At 40.7% G+C, this 22,444-nt stretch overlaps 1 long non-coding RNA gene across 1 annotated transcript in view; it reads left to right on the plus strand.

Annotated features, from left to right (window-relative positions):
- Positions 1 to 49: 49 nt before the first annotated feature.
- LOC133620624 (uncharacterized) overlaps positions 50 to 22,444 on the plus strand; it is a 27,726-nt gene continuing 5,331 nt past the window's right edge. Inside the window, exons 1-2 of the long non-coding RNA XR_009817543.1 lie at positions 50 to 170; positions 2,136 to 2,238. This is a non-coding gene — a long non-coding RNA (uncharacterized lncRNA). The remainder of the gene's footprint in view (positions 171 to 2,135; positions 2,239 to 22,444) is intronic.

Consider the following 22,444-nt stretch of genomic DNA (forward strand, 5'->3'; position numbering starts at 1 on the left):
CCATCCTTTACATCAGCCGAAACCTATCCGAAAGAGAGGCCAGGTATAGCACAGTGGAGAGGGAGTGCCTCGCCATCAGGTGGGCGGTCGGGTACCTCCAATGCTACCTCCTGGGGCGCTCATTCAGCCTCTGCTCGGACCACAAACCCCTCCAGTGGGTACAATCATTGGTACTTTACTTTTACTTTACTTAATATTGCATAATATTAACATTTAAAAAGTATGCAATTTCATGCAGTGCATTTATATATATATATATATATATATATATATATATATATATATATATATATATATATATATATACACATATGTTTTTTTTGTTGTCAAAATGGAAAGAACAAATACATTTAGTACGGAAAGATAAGGTACTTCATTGATGCATATTTTGCTAGGCGTTCGCGGGCCATATAAAATGATGTGATGGGCCAAATACGGCCCCCGGCCGCTGAGTTTGACATCGGTGCACTAAATTATTTTGATTCCTCAATTAGTGGGGTCACTTGGGGGTTTCCCCGACATTTATTTGATCGTGGCGCACCACCACAACAAAATAAATGCCGCCACACCTTAAATTTTTTTTTTTTTTTTTACGTGAAAACAAATTGAAGTAATACATTGTATGAATGGATGTAAATGGCCTATTTTTGTGCGCTATTGACTAGTGATGCACCGAAAAAAAACTTGAATCACCGAAACAGCAATGCCGAAACAGTATGTTGTGAAAAAATTGTACAAAAGCAGCAACATTTGAAAAATCTAGCAAAATGTATATAATAATTATCATAAGTTAATACTAATTACTTCAGCCAGTTTGTCGCTATATTTAGCGAGTAGCAGTACATGTTCAAAGTGAAAGAGAGGTCTATCTACCGCCATGCGTTTATTCTAAAGTATTCACAGTGAGAATGAGAGCGGAGCTCTGCCACCACAAGCCCAGGGAGTGTGCATGAATTACCACTTTGTGCAGAAACGCTCCGAGCCAACCTTTATCACTACCAGAAGTGCTAAGAAAAAAACAACTTAGAGACACTTTCCTGTTGTTTGGCAACACTTCGAACACCACTGCTTTATTTATTTCACCAAGAAGGCAAAGTATGACCTTTGCCGAGTGCACTTTTTTTAATGGCACATCGTAAAAATGAAATAAACAAAAATATAGAAAAATACAACAAGAAGGCATAATGTATAGAGAAAAAGCTGAAATGTTGATACTAATAAAAAAGCTAAAATGTTGATACTAATAAAATAATCATTAAAACACAAAGATTTGTCTTTTAATGATTGTTGAGCCTTTTTATTAGCCTAATTCATTCCAAATGACATGATGACGTCACACTAGGGTTGCACGGTATACCTGTACTGATAAAGTGATTGATTGAAATCAGTACTATACTGCCTTTGAAAAGTACCGGTACCGTTCTTTCATCTGAATGCTGCTGTGCAGCGGTGGCGACAGAGCCGAGGCGCATGATGTTGAGTGTGCTTCAAACATCGGAAAACATCTACATAATAAGCATTCAGATCTGCACAAGGAGTTATAGTGACCGGTAATAATGTAGTTGTTACACCTGTCCTGCTGTTCGGCTAGTGAAGGAGCACAGGGCAGACGTTCCTTCCAGGGTGGATGTTTTCGTCCGGTGTAACACACTTCACTTTATCTGCTAAGCTCTGCTTTCTGGTCAGAATTTGAGGCCGCCGATTTGTTACAATCTGGTTGCTTTATTATTAGCTTTGCAGGACACAACCAGACGTGTTCATCCTTCTACTGCGCAGTGCATGCGCTACCCCTCCCTCTCTTTGCTCGCCAACTCCCTCACTGACGTCAACTCCCTCACTGACGTCACTCAGCCATCATGTTGCCATTCTCGCAAACACACACACGCTCCTCTCATGAGTTAACCTGCTCCCCTGCTGTGCACATGTAGATACATAACATGTAGATACATAACATGTAGATAACATAACATGTGGATACGTAACATGTAGACTCGTGACATGTAGGTACGTAACATGTAGATCCGTGACATGTAAATCCGTACAATGTAGATCCGTAACGTGTGGATCCATAACATGTAGATCCATAACATGTAGATACACAACATTTATTTATTTAGTTAACATTTTTTTGACAGGTCTGCCTGGTTGGCCACGCCTATAAAAACAGCTGAGAGGCAAGACGTCACAGTGGTCAGGTGACCCTTCTGAAGAAGACTGCAGATGGTCGAAACATGGCAGGTAAAGATTCCATCTAATATACCGAAAAGATGGTCTGATTACGAGAACATTTGAAAAAGTATATGAATAACAAGCCAAAATGAACCTTTTTGAGCTAAATACATAACGTGTAGATACGTGACATGTAGATACGTAGCATGTAGATACGTAACATGTAGATACATGACATGTAGATACGTGACATGTAGATACGTAACATGTAGATACGTGACATGTAGATACGTAACATGTAAATACGTAGACGCGCACACAGCTGCTTGGCTTGATGCCAAATATTAGCGGAGTTAAGACCGCCCATCTAACATCAACTAAGGATATAATAATCATTAACTTAGAATTTAATGGCAGCAACACATTACAAAAAAGTTGTCACAGGGGTATTTTTACCACTGTGTTACATGGCCTTTCCTTTTAACAACACTCAGTAAACGTTTGGGAACTGAGGAGACACATTTTTGAAGCTTTTCAGGTGGAATTCTTTCGCATTCTTGCTTGATGTACAGCTTAAGTTGTTCAACAGTCCGGGGTCTCCGTTGTGGGAGACAGGTCTGGACTACTAGTACCCGCACTCTTTTACTACGAAGCCAAGATGTTGTAACACGTGCAGCATGTGGCTTGGTATTGTCTTGCTGAAATAACCAGGGGCGTCCATGAAAAAGATGTTGCTTGGATGGCAATATATGTTGCTCCAAAACCTGTATGTACCTTTCAGCATTAATGGTGCTTTCACATATGTGTAAGTTACCCATGCCTTGGGCAATAATACACCCCCATACCATCACAGATGCTGGCTTTTCAACTTTGCGCCTAGAACAGTCCGAATGGTTCCTTTCCTCTTTGGTCCGGAGAACACGACGTCCACAGTTTCCAAAAACAATTTGAAATATGGACTCGTCAGACCACAGAACACTTTTCCACTTTGCATCATTCCATCTTAGATGAGCTCGGGCCCAGCGAAGCCGGCGGCGTTTCTGGGTGTTGTTGATAAATGGCTTTGGCTTTGCATAATATAATTTTAACTTGCACTTACAGATGTAGCGACCAACTGTAGTTACTGACAGTGGTTTTCTGAAGTGTTCCTGAGCCCATGTGGTGATATCCTTTACACACTGATGTCGCTTATTAATGCAGTATCGCCTGAGGAATCGATGATCACGGGCATACAAAGTTGGTTTTCGTCCTTGCCGCTTACGTGCAGTGACTTCTCCAGATTCTCTGAACCTTTTGATGATATTATGGACCGTAGATGGTGAAATCCCTAAATTCCTTGCAATAGCTGGTTGAGAAATGTTGTTCAAACTGTTAGACAATTTGCTCACGCATTTGTTCACAGAGTGGTGACCCTCGCCCCATCCTTGTTTGTGAATGACTGAGCATTTCATGGAAGCTGCTTTTATACCCAATCGTGGCACCCCTGTTCACCTGTGGGATGTTCCAAATAAGTGTTTGATGAGCATTCCTCAACTTTATCAGTATTTATTGCCACTTATGCCAGCTTTTTTGAAACATGTTGCAGGCATCAAATTCCAACTGAGCTAATATTTGCAAAAAATAACAAAGTTTTCCAGTGTGAACATTAAATGTCTTGCCTTTGCAGTCTATTCAATTGAATATAAGTTGAAAAGGATTTGCAAATCGTTGTTTTCTATTTTTATTTACCATTTACACAACGTGACAACTTCACTGGTTTTGGGTTTTGCACTTTGTAAACACTTTGAGTTTGAACCGTTTCTTAAAATGGATCAATTTACGGGGTGGGGGTGTGAAAAAAATGATGTCCCCATGGGGGGTATGACAAAAAAATAATTGAGAAGCACTTGACTCTCAGGGCCCCCTGACACCGCTGAGTTAAAGTGTTATTGTGTAATTCTCTCAAGTTGAGGGGGACATTCCCAGCATCCTATAGAGGATCTGCAGTTGTTTTGCTTTCATTTTGACCGCCAGGCAAACAGCTACACCCACACATCAACAAAAGTCGGGGGCCGTGCACACGCCGAGCAGCGGTCCAAGACGCGCACAAAGTCAGGGCCAGCTCGTGAAGTTTGTGTGTGCCTAAATGTCATCGTGTGTTGCATCAGCGCTCGTGGTTTTACCCTCCCTCCACCCCACATCCTATAGCCTGGCCTAACCCTCGCCCTTGTGAGAGGCCTCCACTTTTGTCGGGAGGAGAGGGGAGGGGGCCGGAGGAGATAATGGCAGTGGGGGTGCAGGGATGAGAGAAAGCGACAGCGAGAGGAAAAGACAAAACTTGCTGACACGGGGCATAACTTAATTTCCACGGTAGGGGGACAGCTGTGCGGTGTAATCTGCCATGGCGGCCTATTCACACTTCAATGGCAGGCTCCACCCGCCAAGGAAAGCTGGGGCCGCCGCCAGCCCGTTCCCACTGAAGGAGGCGCTGACCGGGCCACCGTTTATGGGCTGGTCTTAAAGAAACATACCCCTCACGCTTGTTATTGATGACGCACTCGTCATTGAAGGCCGTGGTGATTCTTAACGAGCCCCACTCTTGTCTCCGGAGGCCATTGAAATATGCATGAATATCATATTACAGTTGGAACAAAGCTAAGGCTTTTTCTTCCGGATCATCGACTACAGCCTGGGACTGTCACAGGTCATGTGAAACAGACTAACACACGTTCACGTTTCACTCAAGTTCATAAATTTAGACCTTTCACCCAGTCCATAAACTCTTAAATAACACTTTTTAGATGGATTTATTTTCATGGGTTTACGCACAAAAATCGTCAGGAATGGTTATAAGATTTATGTCGATGAATTGTTCAAATTTATTCTGGAGCTCATGTCTCACGTTAACATGTGTTTTTTTCCGACAATGATTCTCAAAATAGTTACATATTAGGGCTGTCTAACGATTAAAAATAATAATTTTGATCGATCACATTTTGTTCATAGTTAACTTTTAACTAATCTGCAATTGAGGGAAATCTTTGTATTAGTGGTGTAAAACTATTAAAACCTTTAATAGCGATTAATCCATTTTGTCAGCTGTTGACTCATAATTAATCTGCAATTAAGGAATATCCTTATATTAGGGCTGTCAAACGATTAAAACATTTAATTGTGATTGTTCACATTTTGTCCATAGTTAACTTTTAATTAATCTGCAATTGAAGGAAATCTTTATATTAGTGCTGTAAAACGATTAAATCCTTTAATCGCGATTAATCTATTTTGTCGGATGTGGACTCATAATTAATCTGCGATTAAGGGATATCAGGCTGTCAAACGATTCAAAAATGTAATCTTGATTGATCACATGTTGTCCATAGGTTACTTGAAATTAATCTGTGATTAAAGGATAGTTTTATATTTGGGTTGTCAATCAGAAAATGTATTTGTGATTAATCACATTTTGTTCGTTGTTTACTCATAATTAATCTTCCATTGAAGGATATCTTAATATTAGGGCTGTCAAACGAATAAAATATTAATTGTGATTAGTTAATTTTGTTTGTTAAAATTCGATTACAAGATGGTATTGGCTGACAAAAAAAATCAACATTTAGTCATGAATAATCACAATTTGTCTGAAGTTAACTCATCATTTATCTGCTATTAGATAATTGCTTCATACTCGGGCTGTCAAGCAATGAAAACATTTATTCGTAATTGATCAGATTTTGTCTGTAGTTAACGTGTAGTTAATCTGTCATTACAGGATAGCCTTATACTAGAGCTGTCAAGCAATGAAAACATTTGATCGTAATTGTCTTTAGTTTACGTGTAATTATTCTGTGATTAAAGGATGGATTTATATTGGGTCGTTAAAGAATTTACACATTTTATTGCAATTAATGACATTTTGTCTGTTGTTAACTCGTAATAATCTGCGTTTAAAGGCTAGCTTTTTATTAGAGCTTTCAAACGATTAAAAAACTTAATAGAAACTAATCGCATTTTGTCTGTCATGTACTTGTAATTAATCTGCGATTAAAGGCTAGCTTTATATTAGGGCTTTCAAGCGATGAAAATATTAAATAGTTATTTTCGAAAAGGTCACCCGATACAAATTTTTTCACTTCTGAGACAATACCCCTATTGGAGCCTTGAGTATTGGCTGATACCGATATACATTTGACACAATATCAGCACAAATCATAGTATGTTCCGTGGGATGTTGGCGAAGCCTTGTTTACCACTTATTATGTCTACCTCATGTGAAGTGAAGTGAAGTGAAGTGAATTATATTTATATAGCGCTTTTCCCTAGTGACTCGAAGCGCTTTACATAGTGAAACCCAATATCTAAGTTAAATTTTTTTTAAAGAAGTGTGGGTGGCACTGGGAGCAGGTGGGTAAAGTGTCTTGCCCAAGGACACAACGACAGTGACTAGGATGGAACCCTCACGTTGCTGGCCATTCTACCAACCGGGCTATACCGCCCCCATTGTGCTATTGTGTGCTTATCTGTTGTGTAGCTGCTAGCCCCCAGTAGCCTCTAGCCTACCATGTCTCATCTTTTGTAAATGACTTGACTGAAATAGAAGGAATTGTGTGCTTATTTGAGGGACATTCAGATGCACAAGTAAACACACCGATCAATATTGCCTGATATCTGCGAAAAGGTATTTGATTGTCCGATCAATTATTACCTTTCAATGTTGATCATGAAAGCCTCTCTACCTGATACTTTATTTATTTTTGGTCCTCTAGCTGACATCTTATTTGCAACAAACAAAATATTTCAATGTTATACCAATTTCAAGAGTTCAAGGAACTTTATGAGACATATGGGATGGCGCACAATTCTCGGACAAGATTTGGCCTAATGATGGTTCCATTTGTACTGGGAAGTTGATATTTTAAACTGAAGCACGCCCCCAAGGTTGGATTCCCTGAATGGGAGAGTGTTCATAGTACCACTAGAAGAGTAAACACTTTTATAGAATAGGGTATACATGTGGTACATTATCAGAATCAGAATCAGCTTTATTGTCATTACGATAGCTTCGAGTAAAAGGAATATATTATGAACAGAATAGAATACAAAGAAAAATAGAATAGAACGTGATCTTATAGTGCAAATAGAATGAGAATGTTTTTTTTAAAGCAAATCAAACTAAAAGAAAAACCCAGCACAGTTGGGACTTTTGTGCAAACTATGTGATTTATTAAAGCAATACACATCCTGATATGACGTATATTACTTCAAACGATGTGCCAAAAAAACCCAAGAAAACTTGCCATTTTCGATTTTTCAAGCTTTTTGGTTAGTCGCATGTGACAAGTCTGCATGGTAGAGGTAGTTCTGACCCCAAAAGAGACAGCATGCAGGTAAAACTGTATTTAAAGGGGAACATTATCACAATTTCAGTAGGGTTGAAACCATTAAGAATCAGTTCCCAGTGGCTTATTTTATTTTTCAAAGTTTTTTTCAAAATTTTACCCATCACGCAATATCCCTAAAAAAAGCTTCAAAGTGCCTGATTTTAACCATCGTTATATACACCCGTCCATTTTCCTGTGACGTCACACAGTGATGCCAATACAAACAAACATGGCGGATAGAACAGCAAGATATAGCGACATTAGCTCGGATTCAGACTCGGATTTCAGCGGCTTAACACTGTCTGATAAGATAATTACTAACAACTATGAACTAGGTTTACAGCATATGAAATACATTTGGCAACAACATGCACTTTGAGAGTGCAGACAGCCCATTTCAGGAGCGCTAAGAACATATATTTTTCCACGATTTCAGCACTCAGGTTAACCATACCTAAATAGACACAAAATACTGCATTACACAAGACTACCCGAATGTACTCGAATGGTTGAAAAAAATAAATGTTTTTAAGCTAAATTATTGGTAAACACAGTTTATGTATAATAATTTACGTAAAACCGCGAGTAATGAATAAAGTTTTCATCAATTAATATATTCTGTAGACATACCCTCATCCGCTCTCTTTTCTTGAAAGCTGATCTGTCCAGTTTTGGAGTTGATGTCAGCAGGCCAGGGAAGCTAGGGTCGATATTCTTCTCTTGATCATCTTCGGTGGCATAAGGGACGGTGTGAGCCAAGACATCCAGGGGGTTTAGCTCGCTCGTCTGCGGGAACAAACTGCCGCCATTGCTTGCCGTGCTACCGAGGTCCTTTGTCCCTGAATAGCTCACACACTCCGGCAGATTCAATGGGGGTCTGGCGGCAGATTTCTTTGACTTTTCGTTGGAAATGCATCTGCTTTGAGTGTCGCAGGATATCCACACATTCTTGCCATCTCTGCCATAGCATAGCTTTCGTCGGTAAAGTATGCGGAACAAACGACTGACCATTTCGTCGGGTTTCCCCACACCCTCGTATTTTGAACAAATTTCGTCCAATTTCTTGCCACTTTCGCATCTTTGGGCCACTGGTGCAACTTGAATCCGTCCCTGTTCGTGTTGTTACACCCTCCGACAACACACCGACGAAAGTGAGAAAATGGCGGATTGCTTCCCGATGTGACGTCACATTGTGACGTCATCGCTCCGAGAGCGAATAATAGAAAGGCATTTAATTCGCCAAAATTCACCCATTTAGAGTTCGGAAATCGGTTAAAAAAATATATGGTCTTTTTTCTGCAACATCAAGGTATATATTGACGCTTACATAGGTCTGGTGATAATGTTCCCCTTTATTATACAAAAAAAAAGAATAAAACTAGTGTAGATGGGAGTGCACAGGAAGCAAAGGGAAAGCGATGGAATTTACTAAGCCGAAAGAAAGCAGTGGTAGCAAAGCTTGGCAGGGTAATGGCCGCCTTCGTATTGAAATTGCAGACTTCGTGATGTCTTTTGTATTCGTGTTGTGTTGTTTTTTGTCTGAGATGAGGTGGCGACTTGTCCAGGGTGTATCCCGCCTTCCGCCCGAATGCAGCTGGGATAGGCTGCAGTAACCTCGCGACCCCGAGAGGGACAAGCGGTAAAAAATGGTTGGATGGAGTAACGATCAAACCTCATTTAATAGATGTAGTGCTACATTGTGTTGCGTTGTGTAATTTTTAGATGTGTAAACATTTGTAGTTTATTGTGTAAATATATAAACTTTCTATCTTATTTATGTAAAATACACAATGGACAGTATGCTTTTGTCTATTTTATGTTTATATTTTCAGTCTTACAAACCTAAATGAAGTAAGAAGTGTAAAGAAATAAAATTAGGGAAGGAAAATAATTCAAAAGAAGGCACATCAATCCAACAAAAACAGGAGCTTCTTTTTCTTAACGAGCTGCACACGCTGGAGTAGTGAGTGCAAAATAATTAATTTATTGACAGTGCAGTGTGAAAGTCGATGTGTTTTCTTTGTAATTAGGTCAACACAGTCTCATAGAAATTTAACCTGCAGAGACACTTTCTGAAGACACATCCACATTTCGATGTCTGGCCCCTGAGACCTTGTGCTCTTGAAACTGTGGTCCTCTTCATGATGTAATGGACTAGTCCTGTAATAATCACTTCTGTTGTTGGATACTTTACATAGGTTTTGGGTGATACTACACATCCGGGTATGGATCCAATGCCAAGTAGTTACAGGATTACACATTGGTCATAAATAAAGTTATTTTGTGTCCAGGGATGCATTTCTTGGGTTTATAAACAATGAAAAAGACAAAATATTTTGTGATTATAAAATATATTGTAGTAACGACTATATACAGCTCTTGTACTTGGTATCGGTACAATTGATATTTGTATAGATTTGTAGCTGAGATAGGCTCCAGCGCCCCCCGCGACCCCAAAAGGGAATAAGCGGTAGAAAATGGATGGGATGGATGGATGTTTACATTCAGGAGCGCAAGCTTGCTGTCAGCGGTGAGCTATTGTATCCTCCTAGGGCACATGTGTCAAACTCAAGGCCCGGGGGCCAGTTCTGGCCCGCCACAGCATTTAATGTGGCCCGCGAAAGCTTGGAAAAAATGGGTTTCAATAAAATACTTTTTTTTTTTTTTTTTTACTAAATGCATTCGTTCTTTCAAATTTGACAGAAAAGAAATGCATATTATAAACTTTGATTTGATCTGATCATGCCAATTATATTATTATATACTGTATTGCAAAACCATTTTTTTGAGATAAAAACAAATATCTGCTTATCACCTTTATTTGTGATTTTAAAGCAATTTCGATTAATCATGATTAACCACAGGTTATTACCCGCGTGCATAATGTAAATTAATTTAAAAAGGTCCTTTCCTCGGACAAATTTTTACACGGGTAAGTCAGCCATGTAATTCTTGAATCTCCGGCACTTAGCTTTGTATGGACTCATTGATCGTTTACAAACTGAGTTCGGAGAGGAAGTGACGCCAGAAAGACCGCACCCACACAGGAAGTGATGCCAGAAACATCAGAAAGAACGTGCCACAGGCAGCTTCATAACAAAGATGGAGGCGGATCATTCAGACATGTTTCTCCTTCTTGTACATGTACAGGTGCTTTTGGAAATCACAAATCAATATCTTAAGAGAAGGCAACGGGCGATTGCAGCTATTTGGGATACAACACTTCTCAGATGGCAAGAGAACTTTCAAATGTCAGTGTGTGACTACAAATATTGCTTTATGGATGTGACTGTGAAATGGCCAGGCAGCGTGCGTGATGCCCGCATCTTCGCTAACTACGCCATTAGCGCTCAGCTGAAAATGGAACCATCCCCTCGTGTCCCAAACAACTGCTGGAAGATGAAGATCCGCTCCCTTTTTTTCTTTGCCGTGACCCAATTTATCCCCTGACGCCATATCTCACGAAAGAATACCCCAACGGCGGAGTCATGCACAACAACAATACTTTGGGTATTCTCTGTCTAGATTAATTGTTGTAAAATGTTCTTTAGAACATTGTTTACGTGTCCAATAAAGATTTGATTAATTTATGATGTCTCAGGTGTGATTCACTACAATAGACACACTGGATTCTAGTTAGTTGAAATACCACAACACTGGATATTGTTCAAAGGAAATACATTTTAATTTAAAAACTTGCACACAAAACACAGCAAACAAATGTAAAATGCAAAGCAAACTATTTACAATATATCTCTTTTAAATAACTTCACAGTGAAGTAAAGTCTTCTACTGGAGAGCAAATGGACGCTTTTTTCTTTCCCCCGCGCATGCGTACTCGGTCGCATTGCGCCGATGGACGGAGGAGTGCGGGGGTCTTAAACGGTGACATTGTTGTGTGTGGACACGGATAAGGTTAGGTGTTATTTACCCTGGATAACCTTAGCCAGCTTAGTGTAAACAGGGCCTTAAAGCGCACCTCTTCCTGAGGGCGTTTCAGTGTTATTTCTTCACCTTTATCTTTTGTTTTGAAGCCAAAATACGTCCATTCTCCGTCTTTTGTCTCAACACTGTTTCCGCTTGTAAGCACACTGTGTGTGTGCGCCTCGGCTCACATTACCAGCATTGTCACCACGGCGCATCAAAAAAACAAGTACCAGTATTTTTCAAAGGCAGTATGGTGCATTTTTTCACTTAATTAGTACTGCGGTATGAGTACCGGTATACCGTACAACCCCAGTTTGCAGTGAAGCACTCACAAGTCATCAAGCTTAGATATGTAAATGTGGAATGTCCCCCCCACCCCCTGGTTAAATGAATAATGAGGCCGTAGCTCGGGAGTTGCGGGGAGTTAATAGTTTGGCTGTGGAAGTCAATAGGAGCTGAGGGTCTCACTCCATTAAGCTGACCCCCAGGGCCACGCATTCATCCCTCACACATTCATTTCCTCCTTTATGCCGCCTGTGTGCCGAGCAGGCAGGAGCGTGGGCTCATGCCGGCCTCTCGCACGGACTGTAGGTCATAAATATGTTGGCTGTGCTGCGTGTGAGCTTTGTTAACTCCAAACACAAACGGGAGCCCTCAAAGTCATTCATGAGAAGGCAGGCGTGGGACAGAAGGCGCTTTTAAAGCGCAACACAGCTGAGTTAACCGTTGGGATTTTTCATCTACATTTAAAACAATTCCTTGTGCTCACCAAAACATGTAATGGTGGTGCTGCTGTCAAAATTTCGTATCAGTTTTAAAAAGTTAAAGGTAAAGTACCAATGATTGTCACACACACACTAGGTGTGGCAAAATGATCCTCTGCATTAGACCCATCACCCTTAATCAACCCCTGGGAGGTGAGGGGAGCAGTGGGCAGCAGCAGTGGCCGCGCCCAGGAACAATTTTTGGTGATTTAACCCCCAATTCCAACCCTTGATGCTGAGTGCCAAGCAGGGAGGTAATGGGTCCCATTTTGATAGTCTTTGGTATGACTCGGCCAGGGTTTGAACTCACAACCTACCGATCTCAGGGCGGACACTCTAACCACTAGGCCACTGAGTAAATTTGAAAACTTCGTATCAGTTTTGCTTTACAAGCCCCTTTTTGAGGGTCTTTTCAAAACAAGTTGTCTTTTTTAACATGCAAAAGATAGCGTCTATGCCCCGTCAGCCGTGTTTGTCGTTTTAGCAGTACACTTCCCTATTGACGGACAAGTCATAAGTACTTCAGAACCAATGAGAGGAAAGCATCTCAAAAGTTAGTTAATTAGCTTTTCCCTTTCAAGTGTGCAGGTTATGTGTTGTTACAATGTCTGTTTCCCGATTTGAAACTACGACGTACATCCATGCAAGAATATAGCATTATACCCAGCCTGTTTATCTCATCCACAGGCACAAACCCCAAAACCAGTGAAGTTGGCACGTTGTGTAAATGGTAAATAAAAACAGAATGCAATGATTTGCAAATCCTTTTCAACTTATATTCAATTGAATAGACTGCAAAGACAAGATATTTAATGTTAGAACAGGGAAACTTTTTTCTTTGTTGCAAATAATCTAACTTAGAATTTAATGGCAGCAACACATTGCAAAGAAGTTGGAACAGGGCCATTTTTACCATTGTGTTACACGGCCTTTCCTTTTAACAACACTCAGTAAACATTTGGGAACTGAGGAGACCAATTTTTGAAGCTTTTTAGGTGCTTTGAACTTTGCGCTTAGAACAATCCGAAGGGTTTTTTTCCTCTTTGGTCCGGAGGACACAACGTCCACAGTTTTCAAAAACAATTTGAAATGTGGACTCGTCAGACCACAGAACACTTTTCCACTTTGTATCAGTCCATCTTAGAGGAGCTTGGGCCAAGCGAAACTGGCGGCGTTTCTGGGTGTTGTTGATAAATGTCATGGTCTGTGGTCTAGATCATGTTTTGTTTGGTTCTGTTCTGTTCGGTTTAAGACTCCAATAGTTCCTGTTTGCGCTCCCATGTTTGGTCACCATGGCAACTTGTTGTTTTCACCTGACTCATTTGACACACGCACCTGGCTCTAATCATGACATTATTATTTAAGCCTGTCTTTTTCAGTTAGTCGTCCTGGCGACAATGATGTTCATTTCTTGCTCTGCCCATGTTGGTACTCTGAATTGCTCTATTGATGATCCTTTCATGCTTGTTTTCATGCGATTGTTCGCTTCATGCTACGCCACAGTAAGTCTTGTTTGTTTTTGACCATAGTTTAGGCTAAGTGTTTACGTTTTTGTTTCTTTCGTTAAGTTGTGCCTTCGCCTTGAGCGCCTTTTGTTTGTACCCCTTTTGTAGTATATCAAGATTAAATCAAGTTTTTACCTGCAAGCGTTGTCCGGTCAAGTCTGTTTGCATCCCGGGAAAACAATCCTCGCAGTAAGCTGCGTATCAATCCACGTCATGACAATAAATGGCTTTGGCTTTGCATAGTAGAGTTTTAACTTGCACTTACAGATGTAGCGACAAACTGTAGTTACTGACAGTGGTTTTCTAAAGTGTTCCTGAGCCTATGTGGTGATATCCTTTACACACTGATGTCGCTTTTTGATGCAGTACCACCTGAGGGATCGAAAATCACGGGCATTCAATGTTGGTTGTCGGCCTTGCCGCTTACGTGCAGTGATTTCTCCATATTCTCGGAACCTTTTGATGATATTACGGACCGTAGATGGTGAAATCCCTAAATTCTTTGCAATAGCTGGTTGAGAAATGCTGTTCTTAAACTGTTAAGACAATTTGCTGACGCATTTGTTGACAAAGTGGTGACGCTCGCTCCATCCTTGTTTGTGAATGACTGAGCATTTCATGGAAGCTGCTTGTATACCCAATCATGGCACCCACCTGTTCCCAATTAGCCTGTTCACCTGTGGGATGTTCCAAATATGTGTTTGATGAGCATTCCTCAACTTTATCAGTCTTTTTTGCCACTTGTGCCAGCTTCTATGAAACATGTTGCAGGCATCAATTTCCAAATTAGCTAATATTTGCAGAAAATAACAAAGTTTACCAGTTCAAACATTAAATATCTTGTCTTTGCAGTCTATTCAATTGAATATTAGTTGAAAAGTATTTTCAAATCATTGTATTCTGTTTTTATTTACCATTTACACAAAGTGCCAACCTCACTGGTTTTGGGTTTTGTAATTTGGTTAAGCTAACAATGCTACATGCTAATGTGTCATTACATTTGTTGAGTCATTGAGTTATCTTACAATAGCTATATAATTCAGAGGAGACAAAAATATTGTTCGATGGTAATAAAACATACTGACAATGTATGCTAAACCTTAACTCTGTAACTACCGTAAATTTCTGACTACATACCGCTACTTTTTTCCTACCCTTTGTACCCTGCGGCTTAGAAAACGGTGAAGCCAATATAAAGATTTTTCTTCGCTAACAGCCATAATGCAAATAGTTTTCATAGAACACAAGCAAAGAAACAGAACAAGTGTTTTATTGTTTGTGCTGTGGTGCCATCTTTTGGACGAGTTTTCTCACTGCAGGTGCTGCAAGGTGAGCGTCTACAGTATTTCCTTTTGTTTAGTACTTTAAACTGGAAGTACAAATGTCGTTCCGTCTTCTCGTCCTCCATAGTGTTTCTACTCGTATGGGTTTGTCATTCATCACTCCAAGCAACGTTTGTAAGTTTTACAATGCAACTTAACCTGTTTATACTTACTAAACCGTCCTACGTGTGATGTCTTTTCATGCATATTTGTACATGCTATCAAGATGTAATGAAGCTAGCATCGTTAGCATTAGCAAATATGCTAATACATTCACGGGTGTCTGTGTTAGTATAATTAACTTACAATGGCATTCTTTTTGCATTGTTTCAGTTTCACAAATTCCTCAGTAAATTCACCAAAACATCCCCATGGCGTTATAGAGTCTGTTTAGCTGATTGAAGAGCTAGTTTCCGCAGCTAGTAGGTCCAGGACGATGACTTCTGTTTTGTTTGATCAACTGTTTTACTGCCGTGTTACAGACACCGTTAAGGTATCTATATAAACATTTGCAAAAGATGAATGTGTAAATTGTTAATTCACAACTTATATATCTGTGGTGCGGCTAATATGTGGGGAAAAAAAAAAATTCTTAAAAAATGTAGTGGCTGCGGCTTGTATACTGTGCGTTCTTTAGTTCGTAAAATAAGATACCTGCACCAGTGTCCTACTCGCTAATAATATCAATGGATACTACATGCTAATGTGTCATTAAATATTCTCATTCATCTACTGTTACGGGATTTACTTGTACCCACCCTTGCCATAAATTGTACAAAGTTTCCCTGCGATTAAATGTAGTTTTGAATAAACCTTTTTGCATATTCACCATGGGACCGAGGCAGGGCTTCGAGCCAGGCCCCAACATGTACTATCTACACTTCTTTTTTTTTCTTTTTCTTTTTTTTGTGTCCTGTCCAGCTTCTCAGGCAAATCATATAGTTGATGTAGATGCCCATGTCGGCTGTTCAGATTTACTTTACAAAAGAGAAGTGTAGGATACTTCTCTTGTTGCCTTATTTGTATTTGACTTTATTAAATGTATTTATATTATCATTTAGTGCAGCCGGGCCGGAGCAGGAGGGGATAGAAAGAGAAAAAAAAAGAAGACAGAGGGGGAAATTGTGGGGACAAGAGGGGGATTAGACAGAGAGACAAAAACAACAACAGCAAACAACAACAACAACAACAATAGAGCAACATCAGCAAATATGACATGTACAAATATGATGGTAAAAGTAATAGCAAATAAGCAGTTAGCGAAAAATAAAAAATAATACAGAAATGACAATGAGCATTATTACACTACAAATGGATCAATACAAATACCAATAGAAATAGCGCTATTGATAATGAACAATACCAATAATTTACCTTTATTATCAACAATACAGTTGTTTAAATGCAACAATACATATACGTAATGATAACTTGAGATACGAAAGAATGCAGAAAAATGGAGGGGGAGAAAGAGAAGCAACCTACATTAACCTTGTAGATTGTTATAGTCACAATAGGTTAAGCTTTGTCAGTGTGCCATGTGTTACACCCAGTTTACCCTAGGGCAACAACGTTAATATATGTTTGATGAAACGTGATTATGTGCATGAGTGTAAGTATGCATATGTACTTGTATTTGTACAGAATGTGTATATGTGTTTGTACAATGAATGTATATGTACAGAATGTGTATATGTGTTTGTACAGTGAATGTATATGTACAGTATGTGTATGTGTATGTTTGTATATTGAATGTGCGTGTGGATGTACGAACATTAGGTAGGTAAATATGTACTGTATTTGTGTATGTATGTGGGAGCGTAGGTACCTATGTACGTATGTGAGCATATGTGAATTTGCATGTACAATACATTCGACTCCCAGAGTGCGTGGGAGCCAGAGCACGGCCCCATCACCCCCGAGAGCCCAACCCACAAACAGGAGGCGTGGTGCCCAGGGAACCAGGGACCACCGCCCCCACGCAGCCAAGCCGGCCAGCGACAGGAACCCCAGAGCCCGACCCACCGTACCGCCCACAAGGGCCAGCAGCAGGCCGCAGACAGACGCACCCGGCAGAGGACAGGGCATGAGAAAAGCAGGGGACAGCCAGACCCCAAGCCAGCGAGAGACCACACCCCACACGGGCAGAAAGGCGAGACGCCCCGCCCGAGGGACCCAGAGACTCCCCGCAACCGGACGGGAAGACCGCCCCCGCCCCACCGGCAACCGGGCCCCCACGAGCCCACCCCCCACCCCCGGAGAGCGCGGCGAGGCCAGCCCCCGGCCACCCCACCCAAATCGGCCGCCGCAGGACCACCCAGGCACAGGGCCACGGGAACCACCCACCCCACCCGCAGGGACCCCAACGATGGAGATGGAACAACCAGCCACCGCCCCGCCGAGCCCCCCCCCCTGAGGGAGGGGAAAAATTAAAAAATAATATTAATAAAATATATTAAAAAATAAAATAAAATAAATAAATAAATTAATTAATTAATTTAATAAAAGAATTAAAAGAAGATCACAGACATGCTGACAAACAAGGTCACTACCCCAGCAACTGGCCGACTCGCAGCACCCCGGAATACCTTGCAGCACCAAGCTACCACAATAGACGCAGGGACTAGGCCCAACAGGCCCCAACCAAGACGGGCACCCGGAAGGGATGGACAGCGGGACCCAGGAGCTCCAGACACGCAGTTCGGATGCAGTAGCCTGAGGCGTCGACCCCCGTCTGACAGGCAGGCCCAGAGCGTACCCCCAGAAATATACATACATACATACATATATACATACACATACACACATACATGTATACATACTATCTACACTTCTGTTAAAATGTAATAATAATTTATTCTTCTCTTGTTTGATACTTTACATTAGTTTTGGATGATACCACAAATTTAGGTATTGATCCGATATCAAGTAGTTACAGGATCATACATTGGTCATATTCAACAAGAACGGGGGTCCCGGGGACGGGGTAGGGTCCTGATTTGTGTGTGTGTGTGCGCCTTAAAAGACACACCCCTAAACCAGAGGAGCTCTTCTCCACTGTGAAAAAGGTTTGCTTTGGCAATATTTACAAGAAAAGTCTTGTCTCAACCTAGTTAAAACTTCTATACCATAACACTTCCATACTTAATATACTTCCCACAAATAATCTTTTTTATTTATTTTTTGAACTCCACAACGATTCCCTCGTTCTTTCCACAATGGTCCGTTGTATTTTTGGGACCCATGTTGAGTCAGCAAAATGGACACAAATTGTCAAAAGGGGAACTAAAACACACAACGGCACACACGCTCGGACACGCCCGAGCACTGAGAAGTGATCAGTTGTGTCCCGGGGAGCTCCGCCCTGCTTTTTGGCTGCAGGCGTGACACAAAATGAATGATTGAATGTACACGTAGACATGGTTCACACTAGGGTTGTACGGTATACCGGTACTAGTATAGTATCGTGGTACTAATGAATCAAGAATGGGACTATACTCTGTTTGTGAAGTACCGGTTGCTCATTTATTTATTTATTTTTTTAACGGGCATGACGGGGCGTCGTCACGTCATGACATTGCTGGTTTTATGAGCAGAGGAGCATGTTGGGCAGAGCACACACACAGAGTACTTACAATCAGACACAGTGTGTAGACAGAAAAGGGAGAACGGACGCATTTTGGCCTAAAAAGTAAAGATAAAGGTGAAGTTATAACACTGAAGCGCCCCCAGGAAGAGGTGCTTTAAGACATGGCTAGCTAGCTAGCAACTAACATCCATCCACAGTGTTTTAACTACTTCTAAATCACTAATCCTCGCCTCCATGGCGACAAATACAGTAAGTTTCTTACAAGTATCATCCCTGCAGAACGAGGAATAGCTTAACATGCTTCACTACACACCCTAGGAGGATACCAGTGACGTGTGGTGAGGTTCATGGCTGGTGAGGCACTGACTTCATCACAGTCAGATTTACAAACATATGAACCCTAAAGAGTATCTTATTCACCATTTGATTGGCAGCAGTTAACGGGTTATGTTTAAAAGCTCATACCAGCATTCTTCCCTGCTTGGCACTCAGCATCAAGGATTGGAATTGGGGGTTAAATCACCAAAAATGATTCCCGGGTGTGGCGCCGCTGCTGCCCACAGCTCCCCTCACCTCCTAGGGGGTGAACAAGGGGATGGGTCAAATGCAGAGGACAAATTTCACTACACCTAGTGTGTGTGTGACAATCATTGGTACTTTAACTTAACTTTAACTTTACACATACAAACTGTAGCACACAAAAAAGCACATTTAATAAAAAAACAGTATTATGGTCTTACCTTTACTTATAAAGTCCATGCGCCGCTGTTGTGCTGGATTAATGAACCCCCTGAGGGGAGTGTTATATCAACTAAAGCCCTCACTTCAACTTTCCAAGATTGAATCTATTTAAAAAAGTGTAACCGAGGGTTTATAAATGTCGCCTATACTGTATGAAACTACAAAATAACAAACACGGAGGCTCCAGTTTACACGAGAACCACTTTATTTACCTTCTTTCAAAAACTTCCGCTCCACTCCAACGTGGCCTCTTAGCGCCTTCAAAATAAGAGCTCAAGGCATATACTGTATAACAGCGCATAACAGGAACTTAACATCACAAAGAGGAAAGCCCATAAAAATAGGTTACAAAAGTTATTTAATAAGAAGCCAAAAAGTGCAAAAACAATAATGTTCGTGTTGGAGGAGTTGTGAATTAGGTACACCTGCAGTCTGCAGGTGTACCTAATGTTGTGGCCGTGCAGTCATTCACAACTCCTCCAACACGAACATTATTGTTTTTGCACTTTTTGGCTTCTTATGAAATAACTTTTTTAAATAGATTCAATCTTGCACGTGGAAAGTTTAAGTGTGGGCTTTAGTTGATATAACACTCCCGTCAGGGGGTGCAAATTCTACGGCGGGGGTGCAGGAGGCAATACTGCGAGCCTCAGCCAGTGCTTCTTTTGCAGCCGTTTTATGATCGCTCAGCACAAGAAATACGTTACACACATACAGTTGTTGACAAAATACACTGTACATTATATACCTCAGCTAACTAAACTATGGAAATGTATAATATAATTCATATAGCAATACAGTCTCACTGCACAGCAGGCCAGCAGTTAGCCGAGTCCGCAATCCATGTTGAGGCACAAATGGGTGGCGTGCCTCAACTGGCTGCTGATCACCGCACCGTCTCTTCTTAGTATTTGAACGGCAAATGTGAAAATTCAGCGATCTTGAATAAAAATAATCTAAAACTGGTGAAGTTAAATGGAAAATAACTTTATAGTATAATCACTGGATACAATTAACAATTTAATATATATTTTTTTCCTTTTACATTTTTTTTCTTTCCATGATGGCAGGTGAGGCCCCGCCTCACCTGCCTCTAGTGACTGCACGTCACTGGAGGATACAATAGCTCACCGGCGTCGCCGCTAACAAAAGCTAGCGCTCCTGAATGTAAACAAATGCCATGGGTGGATCTACACCTAACATCCACTGTAATGATATAAAGTACAATAGCGTATGTAGTCGATACTACTATGATTACATCAATATTTTTTATCGGAAATACGCCCCTGGACACATGAGGACTTTGAATATGACCAATGTTTGAGTGGCTTAGTGGTTAGAGTGTCCGCCCTGAGATCGGTAGGTCGTGAGTTCAAACCCCGGCCGAGTCATACCAAAGACTATAAAAATGGAAGCCATTACGTCCCTGCTTGGAACTCAGCATCAAGGGTTGGAAGTGGGGGTTAAATCACCAAAAATGATTCCCGGGCGTGGCACCGCTGCTGCCCACTGCTCCCCTCTCCTCCCAGGGGGTGATCAAATTTCTCCACACCTAGTGTGTGTGTGACAATCATTGGTACTTTAACTTTAACTTAACTTAACTTTAAATGTGTGGTATCATCCAAAAATAAAGTAAAGTATCAAACAACAGAAGAATAAGTGATTATTACATTTGAACAGAAGTGTATATAGAACATCTTGAAAAAGAAAATAAGCAGATATTAACAGTAAATGAACAAGTAGATTAGTTATTAATTTTTACAGTTAGTCCCTGATAATTTTGACAAAATAATAGAATGATAAATGACACAATATGTTACTGCATACGTCAGCAGACTAATTAGGAGCCTTTGTTTGTTTACTTACTACTTAAAGACAAGTTGTCTAGTATGTTCACTATTTTATTTAGAGACACAATTGTTTTTCGATTGCAATAAGAAACTTATGTGTAATGCACCGTAAAATTTTTTGTTAAAATAAAGCCAATAATGCCATTTTTCTGTGGTCCCCTTTATTTAGAAAAGTATCGAAAAGTATCGAAATAGGTACCGGGACAACCCTAGTTCACACACAGAGGCATCTAAAAGTTTGCAAATAGAGGTGTTTGTAAATTGGGGTTCCACTGTACTCTGTGGATCGTATTGCAGTACAACTACTATGCCTTGTGGTACTCTACAGATAGAAAGTATTTCATGGATTGTAACTGGTCTATTTAGCAGCAGATTAGCCGCTGAGGTCTACTCAGTGAACCAGTTTGAGGTCACTTTTTCTTCCGGTTGTGTTGCCCCCGCGGTGACTTTTGTAAACATCTTCAAGTGAAATCCCAAGAGCAAACACTGTCGGCAGGCCACACTTCACCTCCAGAGAGCAGAGAGGATGTAAGTGGTTCGAGGTCCTACAAGACGTGCACTTGGTTTAAAGGGACAGAGCATTATGTTTGCAAGCCGGAGAGGGCCGGACACGCAACATTTCATGGAAAACTTGGACTATGAGACTTTTTCCCAAAGCGCGGCACAATACCTTGATGCGTCTGACATGAGAGCTAAGCACATAATGAATAATCCCCGCTTTTGGCCGCACAATGGTCCAGTTTAGAGAAGCAGCCCAGAGCAAGGCGGCCGATTCAGGGTCATCAATAAAGCCTTCTTTGTGTTTGCCTTCACAAAAGAGCAGCACGGTTTTCACATGTCTCTGCTTCTCTTCTCTCACTTTTTTGGGGGGAGAATCTAATTCATGAATTTAATGCACAAACAAACACACGGTCATCATATCACAGCAGTGGAAACAGGTTCTCCCACTTCTTTATAGTTACAAAATGAGTACAATATTATTAAAAAATGTGTATGAAAAAAAAACATTTTCCGTTATATTTACATTTCCTGCTATGCACAAAATATGTCATATTTTTTTAATTAAAACATGTTTTATGCCAATATATTTTCTCATGCCGCTCCACCGCTTGCTCGTTGCCACAACTAAAAATAGTATAATTTCAAGTGTTGTAAGTACAGCTCTGCATAACATAGTATCCTTATTAACACTGAATAAAAACTAATAGGAATACTTA

This window comes from Nerophis lumbriciformis, linkage group LG24 (genome assembly GCF_033978685.3).
Source record: "Nerophis lumbriciformis linkage group LG24, RoL_Nlum_v2.1, whole genome shotgun sequence".
In the NCBI taxonomy this organism is placed as follows: domain Eukaryota; kingdom Metazoa; phylum Chordata; class Actinopteri; order Syngnathiformes; family Syngnathidae; genus Nerophis; species Nerophis lumbriciformis.